Source organism: Leuresthes tenuis, unplaced genomic scaffold, assembly GCF_036924035.1.
Source record: "Leuresthes tenuis unplaced genomic scaffold, fLeuTen1.0.hap1 SCAF_158, whole genome shotgun sequence".
Classification (NCBI taxonomy): Eukaryota; Metazoa; Chordata; class Actinopteri; order Atheriniformes; family Atherinopsidae; genus Leuresthes; species Leuresthes tenuis.
The window spans coordinates 27,575-41,640 of NW_027325512.1; the positions used below are offsets into that span (position 1 = coordinate 27,575).

The 14,066-nt window shown below is 42.3% G+C and overlaps 1 non-coding gene and 1 pseudogene across 1 annotated transcript; one reads left to right on the forward strand and one right to left on the reverse strand.

The window, feature by feature from the left end:
- Window positions 1–3,339: 3,339 nt before the first annotated feature.
- On the reverse strand, window positions 3,340–3,516 carry LOC140287623 (U2 spliceosomal RNA; annotated as a pseudogene).
- Window positions 3,517–8,476: 4,960 nt separating this feature from the next.
- Window positions 8,477–8,667, forward strand: LOC140287624 (U2 spliceosomal RNA). The gene has a single exon (XR_011911758.1). It is a non-coding gene; the product is annotated as a U2 spliceosomal RNA (small nuclear RNA).
- The last annotated feature ends 5,399 nt before the right edge of the window (window positions 8,668–14,066 follow it).

A 14,066-nucleotide genomic window follows, 5' to 3' on the forward strand; every position in this document is an offset into this window, starting at 1 on the left:
TCTAACACATTTTTCAGCAATTATTGTTGGTCATTCACACCTTTCTCATCAGCTTTTTACAAATTATGATCTGACATTCACACCTACTTGCAGCCGAACACCTCGGCTTCCGCTTTTGATGGTGTATATTTTGGCATTCGAACCTTTTCTTACCCGCTTTTTACAAACCATGGTCGGACTTTCATACCTTCTTTTAGCCGAACAACTCCGCTCCCGCTATTGATTGTGTAGAGTTGGGTATTTTAGCCTTTTCTTACCCGCTTTTTACCAACTATGGTCGGACATTCACACCTTCTTACAGCGGAACACCTCCGCTCCCTCTTTTGATGGTGTATGTTCTGGCATTCGAACCTTTTCTTACCCACTTTTTACAAACTATGCTCGGACATTCACACCTTCTTGCAGTGAAACACCTCCGCTCCCTCTTTTGATTGTGTATGTTCGGGCATTCGAACCTTTTCTTACCCGCCTTTTACAAACTATGGTCGGACATTCAAACCTTCTTGTGGCCGAACACATCCACTTCTGCTTGTGATGATGTATAGTTGGGCATTCACACCTTTTCTTACCCATTTTTCAGTAATTATTGGTGGACATTCAGACCTTCTTGCAGCTGAACACCTCCGCTCCCGCTTTTGATGGTGTATAGTCGGGCTTTCGAGCCTTTTCTTCAACGGTGTTTACAAATTATGGTTGGAAATTCAGACCTTGCAGCCGAAACACTCCGCTCCCTCTTTTGATCATACATTGTCGGGCATTCGCACCTTGTCTTACCCGCTTTTTACAAACCATGGTCGGACTTTCACACCTTTTAGTAGCCGAACAACTCCGCTCCCGCTATTGATTGTGTACAGTCCGGTTTTTTAACCTTTTCTTACCCGCTTTTTACCAACTATGGTCGGACATTCGCAGCATCTTACAGCGAAACACCTCCGCTCCCTCTTTTGATGGTGTATGTTCGGGCATTCGAACTTTTTCTTACCCACTTTTTACAAACTATGGTCGGACATTCAAACCTTCTTGTAGCAGAACACATCCACTTCTTTTTTTGATGATGTATGGTTGGGCATTCGCACCTTTTCTTACCCATTTTTCAGGAATTATGGGTGGATATTCACACCTACTTGCAGTCGAACAGCTCTGTACCCACTTTTGATTATGTTTGGTTGGATATTCGAACCTTTTCTTAACTGCTTTTTACAAACTTTGGTCGGACGTTCACACCTTCTTGCAGCCGAACACCTCCGCTTCCGCTTTTGATGGTATATATTCGGGCATTCGAACCTTTTCTTACCCACTTTTTACCAACTATGGTCGGACATTCACACCGTCTTGCAGTGTAACACCTCCGCTCCCTCTTTTGATGGTGTATGTTCGGGCATTCGCACCTTTTCTTACCCGCTTTTTACAAACTATGGTCGTACATTCAAACCTTGTAGCCGAAAACCTCCACTCCCTCTTTTGATCATACTTTGTCGGAAATTCGCACCTTTTCTTACCCGCTTTTTACAAACTATGCTCGGACATTCAAACCTTCTTGTAGCCAAACACATCCACTCCTGCTTTTGTTGATGTATGGTTGGGCATTCGAACCTACTTGTTGCCCGCTTTTCATTAATTATGGGTGGACATTCACACCTTGTCACAGCCAAACACCTCCGCTCCCTGTTTTGATCATGTATGGTTGGACATTCGCACCTTTTCTCACCCGCTTTTTGCAAACTATCGTCGGCCATTCACAGCTTCCTCTCCACCATACTTGTATGGTGGGATATTCACACCCACTTGCATCCGAAGATCTCCGCCCCCACTTTTGTTGATATTTAGTCGGTCATTCACACCTTACCCGTTTTCTTGCCGCCAAACACCTCTGATCTCGCTTTTGATGATGTAAGATTGGGCATTCAGACCTTGCTTTTCCTGCTTTTCACCAACTATAGATGGACATTCACACCTTCTTGCAGCCGAACACTTCCGCTCCACCTTTTAGGTTTCTATCACACCTTTTTTTTCACCGCATTTTATAGATTATGGTTGGAAATTCTCAACCACTCATCCGAAGACCTCTCCTCCCGCTTTTGTTAATATATTTGAACTTTAGTCAGACATTCACACCTACTTGTAGCCGAACACCACCTCTCTAGCTTTTGATGAGGTATGGTCCGGGATTCTTACCGTTTCTAACACATTTTTCAGCAATTATGGTAGGATATTCACACCTTCTTGCAGCTGAACACCTCCTCTCCCACTTATGATCATGTGCGGATTGATTTTCGAAAATTTTCTTTCATGTTTTCTAGCAATTAATTATGGACATTTAGACCTTCTTGCAGCTGAACACCTCCGCTCCCGCTTTTGATCATACATTGTCAGGCATTCGCCACTTGTCTTACCCGCTTTTTACAAACTTTAGTCGAACATTCACACCTTTTTGCAGCCGAACACAGTTTTTTGCAGCCGAATTTGGGCATTCGCACCTTTTCATACCCACTTTTTACCAACTATGGTCGGACATTCACACCGTCTTACAGCGGAACACCTCCGCTCCCTCTTTTGATGGTGTATGTTCGGGCATTCGAACCTTTTCTTACCCGCTTTTTACAAACTATGCTCGGACATTCAAACCTTCTTGTAGCCGAACACATCCACTCCTGCTTTTGATGATGTATGGTATGGCATTCGAACCTACTTGTTGCCCGCTTTTCATTAATTATGGGTGGACATTCACACCTTGTCGCAGCCAAACACCCTGTTTCGATCATGTATGGTTGGACATTCGCACCTTTTCTCACCCGCTTTTTGCAAACTATGGTCGGCCATTCACAGCTTCCTCTCCACCATACTTGTATGGTGGGATATTCACACCCACTTGCATCCGAAGACCTCCGCCCCCACTTTTGTTGATATTTAGTCGGTCATTCGCACCTTACCCGCTTTTGGCAAACTATGGCCTTCTTGCAGCCAAAAACCTCTGATCTCGCTTTTGATGATGTAAGGTTGGGCATTCAGACCTTGCTTCACCTGCTTTTCACCAAATATAGTCGGACATTCACACCTTCTTGCAGCCGAACACTTCCGCTCCACCTTTTAGTTTTCTATGGGGCATTCACACCTTTATTTTCACCGCATTTTATAAAAACACCACAGGAACACCGTATTGAGGCTTTGTTCTGACCGCTCATTCGGTGTCGCGTTTCTTTCAAGCATTTCTCCTGGTTAGCCCGCACTCGGCTCGCTCCCAGAGCCGTGTTAAAGTCTACTTCGCATTCACTCTCTTTTCTCAGCAGACTAAAAGAAAGTTCCATCCTGCACCGCTGTTAGCTTTTTCACAAGAGCAGAGGAGAGCGCACCGTTCCCAGCGGCACTGCAGCACCGGGTCGATGCTTGGAGTGAACGGAGCAAGCTCCTTTTTCAACTCCTATTGATAAAAATCCATTTAATATGTAGTCCTTGCATAGACATATCACATATTAAACTGATAAGTACAGATGGATTATGTGCAATTAGTAAAGAGAGTAGAGGACGATCTCTCTCGTTGGAAGTCCTTACCTATATCACTTATGGGGAGAGTTACAACCATTAAAATGATGATACTACCAAAAGTTAACTATTTGTTCTCAATGATCCCCATAAAACCATCTGCTACTTGGTTTAAGTCACTAGATTCATGCATCTCCAAATTTCTGTGGAAAAACAAACCACCACGTATTAGTTTAAAAACCCTACAGAAGACCAAGGACAGTGGTGGATTAGATTTACCTCATTTTCAGCACTATTCCTTAGCCAATAGGTTACAATATATATCAAAATGGTTTAAACCTTGTTGTTGTCACAGTTCCCAGAGACGTTGTAATCGTTGAGGATTCTATATTCACCCCCTCATTAGAGGCACGTGTTGCAGATTGATGACACTGAATCTTCTTCTCTGTTCATTGCTGGCATCATTCCCAGCATCGTAAGTGTTCGTGGCATTGTTAGCCTCTTCTTCTGGATCTTGATATCGAGCATCCTTTTGTATTTCTGGTTTGTAAGTCCTCTCTCTTCGTTCACCGGAGTCTTCGTCTCTTTGTCCTTGAGTTTGGTGATTTTTTCTTCTTTTGATGCCTTGACACAGTGTGACAGGTGATACCACATGGGAGATCCTTTAACTTGGACTGCTGTCCCTGTGCTGCGAAATGGCTGTGCTGCTCAAATGGTCTCTCCTTCATCATATACACAGTTATTTATACATCACCTTCCACCATGAAGCGTTGTCCCTTTTTGTTTCTCTCTTTGTTCTTAAAATGCTGTTATGCATGTCTAAACCAATCCATTAAACTAGATCATTTTGGCAGTAAAGCGATCTACAATGTGCTTGGTCGCAAAGCTGCTCATCTGTGGTAAACAGCTCTTCAGAAAGGCATTCTTCAATTGATTTCACTCATTTTATGTAATAATTTTGTGATTTCCTACAAAACTACACTTCTTCTCCCATCTGTCTGAGTATTTAATATTGTCTGGGTCCCGTTAAAACATGTATTTTTCCCATCTAATTCCTTGTTTGCTTTAAAACAAGTATTCCCCATTTTCTATCCCTTCAGTAGCCAACCAGTTTGTATGGAGTACACTGGAGCAACTTGACTGATCAGTAAAACACTGCTTTTGTTGTCACCGCAAGGCTTCCCCCGTCGGTTGTTTCACTGAGACACTACTGAGTAACTACAACTCAACACAGTTTATACACATAACATTCATATACATACTAACAAACAAACAAACAATAATTTATCGCAATTTTCTCATCTCTGTTTGAACGTACACCCAGGTAAATATTCCTGTAGTCTTCTCATACCGACTATGGACCCATTCATTGTTTAACTTCACTGTTTTGCAAATCCTAATTGAATATTACACATTGACATTGAACTTTACTGGATAAGCAGGTCTTCATTGCATTCAGCAGCCTATATGTGAGCATTTATGTGTAAGCTGTTCTTCTTTGCATTTATCAGCAGCAAGCAATTCTTCACTGCACATGCATATGTAAATAGTAAAACAATTCCAATGTGTTAGCGAAACCTTCTATATCACAGTGGTTTCTAAGGTCTATTTTAAGTTCTTTGCCATCAGTGAGATGACATTGTTTACAAAGTGTGTCAAATTATCACTGAAGATCTTTTCAGGAATTTCAAATCTAGAAATGAGTTATTTTACGTGTGATTTTGCTACTGAGAGTGCATCTGCTTGTGCACATGGAAATATTTCAGACCATTTGGTAAAAACCTCTGTTGTCACTGAGCAGAATCTTTTCCCTTAACATTAATTTAGTTCAATGAAATCTACAAAATAATGAAATAATGAAATCCAAACAAATATGTTGAAAAAGATACACTGGCTTAGGGAATTATCTTCGTTTTGGTCTTAGATTGCCCTGTGGAATGTATTTTGCACATATTTGACCTGCTAGACAAAACTTTATTCATTTATTTATTCTAAAAAAATGTTTTTAATAATTAGTAAAACCATATGCTGTAAAAACCTGGTTCATTATTGCTTCCATCCCTCCCGTTGAGACATGACATGGTCCGTGGCTCAATACTGCAGCATATTTAAACAAATTCTTTGGCAGTATGGTTTTCCTTCCGGTCATTCATACGAGTCTATTGTAGATGGCAATTGAATAACATCTAATAATGCTAAAATATTTGTAGTTTATACATTTAGCTGTGGATGTCAACATACCTGTTTTTCCAATGCTGTGTTAACACATGTACAGTTGAGAAGGCATACTGACTGTCAGTGTAAACGTTAACAACCTTTTTGTTATTTAATTTACAAGCTTCAGTTAAAGCTACCAATTCGACTGCTTGAACAGAGTAATTTTTTGGTAGTGGTTGTTTTAAGAAAACTTCAGTTTCTGTTACTACTGCAAATCCTGTAGCATTTGTGCCATCAGGGTTTTTTTCCTTGATCTGTTGAATAAATATAGTTATTTCTGCATTTTCATAACGTATATCAGTTAAGTCTGGCCTGGGTAAAACACTGATGGTTATTTCTGGCTTTCCATCTGTGGGGTAGGTAGCAGTGTGGATGGATTAAGTGTAGCACATCTCTCGACAACAAGGTGTGGCTGTGAAAGAAGAACTGTTATGTAGGAGAGATGTCTGGTAAAGATATTTTGTTAAGTAACCATATCACAGCCACTGCATGAGGTACCTTAAGTGTTAATGGGTGAAATAACACCATTATTGTTGATGCCTGCACTGCCAATGGCTTCTGGCCATTGATTCAAAAGTACGATCTCGTCCCTTTTTCCCCCTTTCAGTGGACACTGGCCCCTAATTACCGCAATTCAGCAGGGGGTCTTTCATTAGGAGTACTGTGCACGGTTTCAGCTCCGACCCTGGACAGCGGAAAAAACGTTGAGATCTGGTTTGAGGACCCAATTGTTGAGAAAAGTCTCTCAATGAGACTCAGAGTTGCTGGAGTCAGTTAATGCAAAGGTTTAATCTTGCAGCAAGTTCAAGAATGTGTGTGTGTATGGGTGTATGTGTGCGAACGTGTGTGAGTTTGTGTGTGTGAGAGTTTAAAGAACCTGTTATCCACAGGCAGGCCTTAACTAGTATGGCACGGGTCCAGCCTGTCTCATCTTTTTTGGAAGGTCCAGCGCTCGGCCGTAACCCTTCTGTCTGTTTGGACTCTCACATACATTCGGTTAATCATAGAAAAACGAGAACAAAACTTTTTAGCCCCTTAAATTCATAAAACAGACATGGTGCAGTTATTTCCATTCTAGAAAATAAGAGTAATCACCACCATTCCTATAAATTCTGGATATTCTAACAATCTGAATCTTTTTTAAATGTTCGATGAAGCCATTTGCTGTTCTGTTTAGAGACTCAGCTGATCATAAACCAAGTTTTGCTCTTGAACCAAGCTTCTAAACTCTTCACCTTTTTCATTTCTCAGTTAGTATTCACTTTAAAACTGATTAAAAGAAAAATTAAATGAATGCCTATCAACAAATGTGGGATCTAAACTCTAGTGCTTCCTCTAAAATAATTTCCTTTCTCAATTCAGAAATGTGTGTGTGTAAGTCACAACACCCGTGACACCAAAACGGCTTTCTTTTCTCTCTTTTCTCTACACTCTGCACTGTGAGCACACACAACAAATCAGAAAGGCTTTTTTCTCTCTTTTCTACATTATGGACTGTGGGGACACAAAACCGCTCTCTCTTTTTTTTTTTTGATTGTGTGCCAGGGCGTTGTCTCACCTATTAGATTATGCTTAAGATACGAATGAGTTTATCAGTCACATCAGAATCCATACATACTGATCCTCCCGTAATAAAATGGTCGGATCTTATCAAACACACTTTGTTTCTTGTGACAAGTCAGCGAAACAGCGTATACACGTCAAGACACTGAATCAAGTTTGCCACAAGAACTCATAAGTTTGGCAGTATTGCTCTGCCGTCAGCAATCATACACCCATTTTATTTTCATGAGACATGTGCAGGCACCTGTTCATCTACTGTTCTATCACTATGAATTAGTTTATCTATTATCAATAAGGATACTTCTACAACTACTATCAAAGTATGTCCGGACTTCTTATGTTGTCAGTTGCTATATATGAATAAGTGGGTTGCTACTGAAAAGCATTAAGCATGTCACACAGCCCAAACATATAACATTTCAGGACACACCACACAGTTAACAACCACAGTGAAGCGTGTCAAAGCCCAAACATGTAACATTCAACAGGACACTTACACAACACATTCAAATCAAACAGTCAGACAACATACAAGAACCTATACCCCAGCCGGCATTGCTCCCTGCCTATTTTCCTACAACTCACTATGTGTGCGCACACCTTTATTCACAAACTCTTCAACTTATACTCTTTTACCGAAGCTGCTACAGCTCGATTGGCCAAATACCCTTAGATCCTATTTCGGTGAATTTGACATCTGCCTTGCATGTAACAGATTAGCGGTTTAGCAGTTTTAATTTAGTTTGAGTGAAGGAATTCATTTTATAGAAAAATCCGAAATCGTGAAGAACTCATGGAAGTAAGCTTATTCTCGGATTCCTGAATCTTTAGATTTGCTCTTTCTTTTACTGCAAAGTACAACGTTGAGCAGCACTAATGAGTTGTTTCTATTTTTGGCAGGCTTTACCTTTGCGGATGAAGCCCTTTCTGTCTGTGCAAAAGAAATCTTGTTACTGTGCAGAGTGACTTCTCTGAGTAGAGTCGCCTTACTTGTTGCGACTGTGCCAATGTTCGAAGCTGGAGTGCAAAGTTGTTGCTTGAATGGTGCTCGCTGGAGCGTGCGGTAGTGTAAAGTTATACCATTTAAAAGGGCTGAAGAGTGCTCAGTGCAGCGGGTGGGCCGAGGTGCAAAGTGACAATATGGCCATAAAAAGAACACCGCTACAAGTGCGCATTGTGCCAGGAAGGGCCCTCGGACGTGAACCAGTGGACAGTTATCGCTTCTCGGCCTTTTGGCTAAGATCAAGTGTAGTATCTGTTCTTATCAGTTTAATGTCTGATGTGTCCTCTATGCGAGGACTACATATTAAATGGATTTGTATCAATAGGAGTTGAAAAAGGAGCTTGCTCCGTTCACTCCAAGCATCGACCCGGTACTGTAGTGCCCCTGGGAACGGTGCGCTCTCCTCTGCTCTTGTGAAAAAGCAAACAGCGGTGCAGGATGGAAGTTTCAGGGAGCCCAAGATGAAACTTTCTTTTAGTCTGCTGAGAAAAGAGAGTGAATGCGAAGTAGACTTTAACACGGCTCTGGGAGCGAGCCGAGTGCGGGCTAACCAGGAGAATTGCTTGAAAGAAACGCGACACCGAATGAGCGGTCAGAACAAAGCCTCAATACGGTGTTCCTGTGGTGTTTTTATAAAATGCGGTGAAAAAAAAGGTGTGAATGCCCCATAGAAAACTAAAAGGTGGAGCGGAAGTGTTCGGCTGCAAGAAGGTGTGAATGTCCGACTATATTTGGTGAAAAGCAGGTGAAGCAAGGTCTGAATGCCCAACCTTACATCATCAAAAGCGAGATCAGAGGTTTTTGGCTGCAAGAAGGCCATAGTTTGCCAAAAGTGGGTAAGGTGCGAATGACCGACTAAATATCAACAAAAGTGGGGGCGGAGGTCTTCGGATGCAAGTGGGTGTGAATATCCCACCATAGAAGTATGGTGGAGAGGAAGCTGTGAATGGCCGACCATAGTTTGCAAAAAGCGGGTGAGAAAAGGTGCGAATGTCCAACCATACATGATCAAAACAGGGAGCGGAGGTGTTTGGCTGCGACAAGGTGTGAATGTCCACCCATAATTAATGAAAAGCGGGCAACAAGTAGGTTCGAATGCCCAACCATACATCATCAAAAGCAGGAGTGGATGTGTTCGGCTACAAGAAGGTTTGAATGTCCGAGCATAGTTTGTAAAAAGCTGGTAAGAAAAGGTTCGAATGCCTGAACATACATCATCAAAAGCAGGACTGGATGTGTTCGGCTACAAGAAGGTTTGATTGTCCGACCATAGTTGGTAAAAAGTGGGTATGAAAAGGTTCGAATGCCCAAGTTCGGCTGAAAAAAACTGTGTTCGGCTGCAAAAAGGTGTGAATGTTTGACTAAAGTTTGTAAGACAAGGTTCGAATGCCTGACAATGTATGATCAAAAGCGGGAGCGGAGGTGTTCAGCTGCAAGAAGGTCTAAATGTCCATCATTAATTGCTAGAAAACATGAAAGAAAATTTTCGAAAATCAATCTGCACATGATCATAAGTGGGAGAGGAGGTGTTCAGCTGCAAGAAGGTGTGAATGTCCTACCATAATTGCTGAAAAATGTGTTAGAAACGGTAAGAATGCCGGACCATACATCATCAAAAGCTAGAGAGGTGGTGTTCGGCTGCAAGTAGGTGTGAATGTCTGACTAAAGTTCAAATATATTAACAAAAGCGGGAGGAGAGGTCTTCGGATGAGTGGTTGAGAATTTCCAACCATAATCTATAAAATGCGGTGAAAAAAAAGGTGTGATAGAAACCTAAAAGGTGGAGCGGAAGTGTTCGGCTGCAAGAAGGTGTGAATGTCCGTCTATAGTTGGTGAAAAGCAGCAAAAGCAAGGTCTGAATGCCCAATCTTACATCATCAAAAGCGAGATCAGAGGTGTTTGGCGGCAAGAAAACGGGTAAGGTGTGAACGACCGACTAAATATCAACAAAAGTGGGGGCGGAGGTCTTCGGATGCAAGTGGGTGTGAATATCCCACCATACAAGTATGGTGGAGAGGAAGCTGTGAATGTCCGACCATGGTTTGTAAAACGCGGGTAAGACAAGGTGCGAATGTCCGACAATGTATGATCAAAAGAGGGAGCGGAGGTGTTCGGCTGCAAGGTCTGAATTTCCAACCATAATTTGTAAACACCGTTGAAGAAAAGCCTCGAAAGCCCGACTATACACCATCAAAAGCAGAAGTGGATGTGTTCGGCCACAAGAAGGTTTGAATGTCCGACCATAGTTTGTAAAAGGCGGGTAAGAAAAGGTTTGAATGCCCGAACATACACAATCAAAAGAGGGAGCGGAGGTGTTTCGCTGCAAGAAGGTGTGAATGTCCGAGCATAGTTTGTAAAAAGCGGGTAAGAAAAGGTTCGAATGCCCGAACATACACCATCAAAAGAGGGAGCGGAGGTGTTCCGCTGTAAGAAGGTGTGAATGTCCAACCATAGTTGGTAAAAAGCGGGTAAGAAAAGGTTAAAATACCCGACTCTACACAATCAATAGCGGGAGCGGAGTTGTTCGGCTAAAAGAAGGTGTGAAAGTCCGACCATGGTTTGTAAAAAGCGGGTAAGAAAAGGTTCGAATGCAAAAATATACACCATCAAAAGCGGAAGCCGAGGTGTTCGGCTGCAAGTAGGTCTGAATGTCCACCCATAATTAATGAAAAGCGGGCAACAAGTAGGTTCGAATGCCCAACCATACATCAACAAAAGCAGGAGTGGATGTGTTTGGCTACAAGAAGGTTTGAATGTCCGAGCATAGTTTGTAAAAAGCGGGTAAGAAAAGGTGCGAATGCCCGACAATGTATGAACAAAAGAGGGAGTGGAGGTTTTCGGCTACAAGAAGGTTTGAATGTCCAACCATAGTTTGTAAAAAGCGGGTAAGAAAAGGTGCGAATGCCCGAAAATACACCATCAAAAGAGGGAGCGGAGGTGTTCCGCTGTAAGATGGTGCGAATGTCCGACCATAGTTGGTAAAAAGCGGGTAAGAAAAGGTTCGAATGCCCAAATATATACCATCATAAGCGGAAGCGGAGGTGTTCGGCTGCAAGAAGGTGTGAACGTCCGACCAAAGTTTGTAAAAAGCAGTTAAGAAAAGGTTCGAATATCCAACCAAACATAATCAAAAGTGGGAGCAGAGCTGTTCGACTGCAAGTAGGTGTGAATTTCCACCCATAATTCCTGAAAAATGGGTAAGAAAAGGTGCGAATGCCCAACCATACATCATCAAAAGAAGAAGTGGATGTGTTCTGCTACAAGAAGGTTTGAATGTCCAACCATAGCTTGTAAAAAGTGGGTAAGAAAAAGTTCGAATGCTCGAACATACACCATCAAAATTGGGAGCGGAGGTGTTCCGCTGTAAGACGGTGTGAATGTCCGACCATAATTGGTAAAAAGCGGGTAAGAAAAGGTTAAAATACCCGACTCTACACAATCAATAGCGGGAGCGGAGTTGTTCGGCTACAAGAAGGTGTGAAAGTCCGACCATGGTTTGTAAAACGCGGGTAAGACAAGGTGCGAATGCCCGACAATGTATGATCAAAAGAGGGAACGGAGGTGTTCGGCTGCAAGGTCTGAATTTCCAACCATAATTTGTAAACACCGTTGAAGAAAAGCCTCGAAAGCCCGACTATACACCATCAAAAGCGGGAGCAGAGGTGTTCAGCTGCAAGAAGGTCTGAATGTCCACCAATAATTACTGAGAAATGGGTAAGAAAAGGTGTGAATGCCCAATTATACATCATCACAAGCAGAAGTGGATGTGTGCGGCCACAAGAAGGTTTGAATGTCCGACCATAGTTTGTAAAAGGCGGGTAAGAAAAGGTTTAAATGCCCGAACATACACAATCAAAAGAGGGAGCGGAAGTGTTTCGCTGCAAGAAGGTGTGAATGTCCGAGCATAGTTTGTAAAAAGTGGGTAAGAAAAGGTTCGAATGCCAGAACATACACCATCAAAAGAGGGAGCGGAGGTTTTCCGCTGTAAGAAGGTGTGAATGTCCGACCATAGTTGGTAAAAAGCGGGTAAGAAAAGGTTCGAATGCCCGAATATATACCATCAAAAGCGGAAACGGAGGTGTTCGGCTGCAAGAAGGTGTGAACGTCCGACCAAAGTTTGTAAAAAGCAGTTAAGAAAAGGTTCGAATATCCAACCAAACATAATCAAAAGTGGGAGCAGAGCTGTTCGACTGCAAGTAGGTGTGAATGTCCACCCATAATTCCTGAAAAATGGGTAAGAAAAGGTGCGAATGCCCAACCATACATCATCAAAAGAAGAAGTGGATGTGTTCTGCTACAAGAAGGTTTGAAGGTCCGACCATAGTTTGTAAAAAGTGGGTAAGAAAAAGTTTGAATGCCCGAACATACACCATCAAAAGAGGGAGCGGAGGTGTTCCGCTGTAAGACGGTGTGAAAGTCCGACCATAATTGGTAAAAAGCGGGTAAGAAAAGGTTAAAATACCCGACTCTACACAATCAATAGCGGGAGCGGAGTTGTTCGGCTACAAGAAGGTGTGAAAGTCCGACCATGGTTTGTAAAACGCGGGTAAGACAAGGTGCGAATGCCCGACAATGTATGATCAAAAGAGGGAGCGGAGGTGTTCGGCTGCAAGGTCTGAATTTCCAACCAATAATTACTGAAAAATGGGTAATAAAAGGTGTGAATGCCCAACTATACATCATAAAAAGCAGAAGTGGATGTGTTCGGCCACAAGAAGGATTGAATGTCCGACCATAGTTTGTAAAAAGCGGGTAAGAAAAGGTTTGAATGCCCGAACATACACAATCAAAAGAGGGAGCGGAGGGGTTTCGCTGCAAGAAGGTGTGAATGTCCGAGCATAGTTTGTAAAAAGTGGGTAAGAAAAGGTTCGAATGCCAAAATATACACCATCAAAAACGGAAGCCGAGGTGTTCGGCTGCAAGTAGGTGTGAATGTCAGATCATAATTTGCAAAAAGCTGATGAGAAAGGTGTGAATGACCGACAATAATTACTGAAAAATGTGTTAGAAAAGGTAAGAATGCCGGACTATTCATCATCAAAAGCAGAGAAGAGGTGTTCGGATGCAAGAAGCTGTGAATGTCCAACCATAATTACTCAAAAACGGGTAAGAAAAGGTAGTATTGCCAGACCATAAATGATCAAAACAGGGAGCGGAGGTGTTCCGCTGTAAGAAGGTGTGAATGTCCGACCATAATTGGTAAAAAGCGGGTAAGAAAAGGTTAAAATACCCGACTGTACACAATCAATAGCGGGAGCGGAGTTGTTTGGCTACTAAAAGGTGTGAAAGTCCGACCATACATCCTCAAAAGCAGAACTGGATGTGTTCGGCTACAAGAAGGTTTGAATGTCCGACCATAGTTTGTAAAAAGCGGGTAAGAAAAGGTTCGAATGCCCAAACATACACCATCAAAAGAGGGAGTGGAGGTGTTCCGCCATAAGAAGGTTTGAATGTCCGACCGTAGTTGGTAAAAAGTTGGTAAGAAAAGGTTAAAATACCCGACTGCACACAATCAATAGCGGGAGCGAATGTGTTCGGCTACAAGAAGGTGTGAAAGTCCGACCATGTTTTGTAAAAAGCGGGTAAGAAAAGGTGCAAATGCCCGACAATGTATGATCAAAAGAGGGAGCGGAGGTTTTCGGCTAAAAGAAGGTCTGAATGTCCAACCATAATTTGTAAAAAGCGGGTAAGAAAAGGTTTGAATGCCCGAACATACACAATCAAAAGAGGGAGCGGAGGGGTTTCGCTGCAAGAAGGTGTGAATATCCGAGCATAGTTTGTAAAAAGTGGGTAAGAAAAGGTT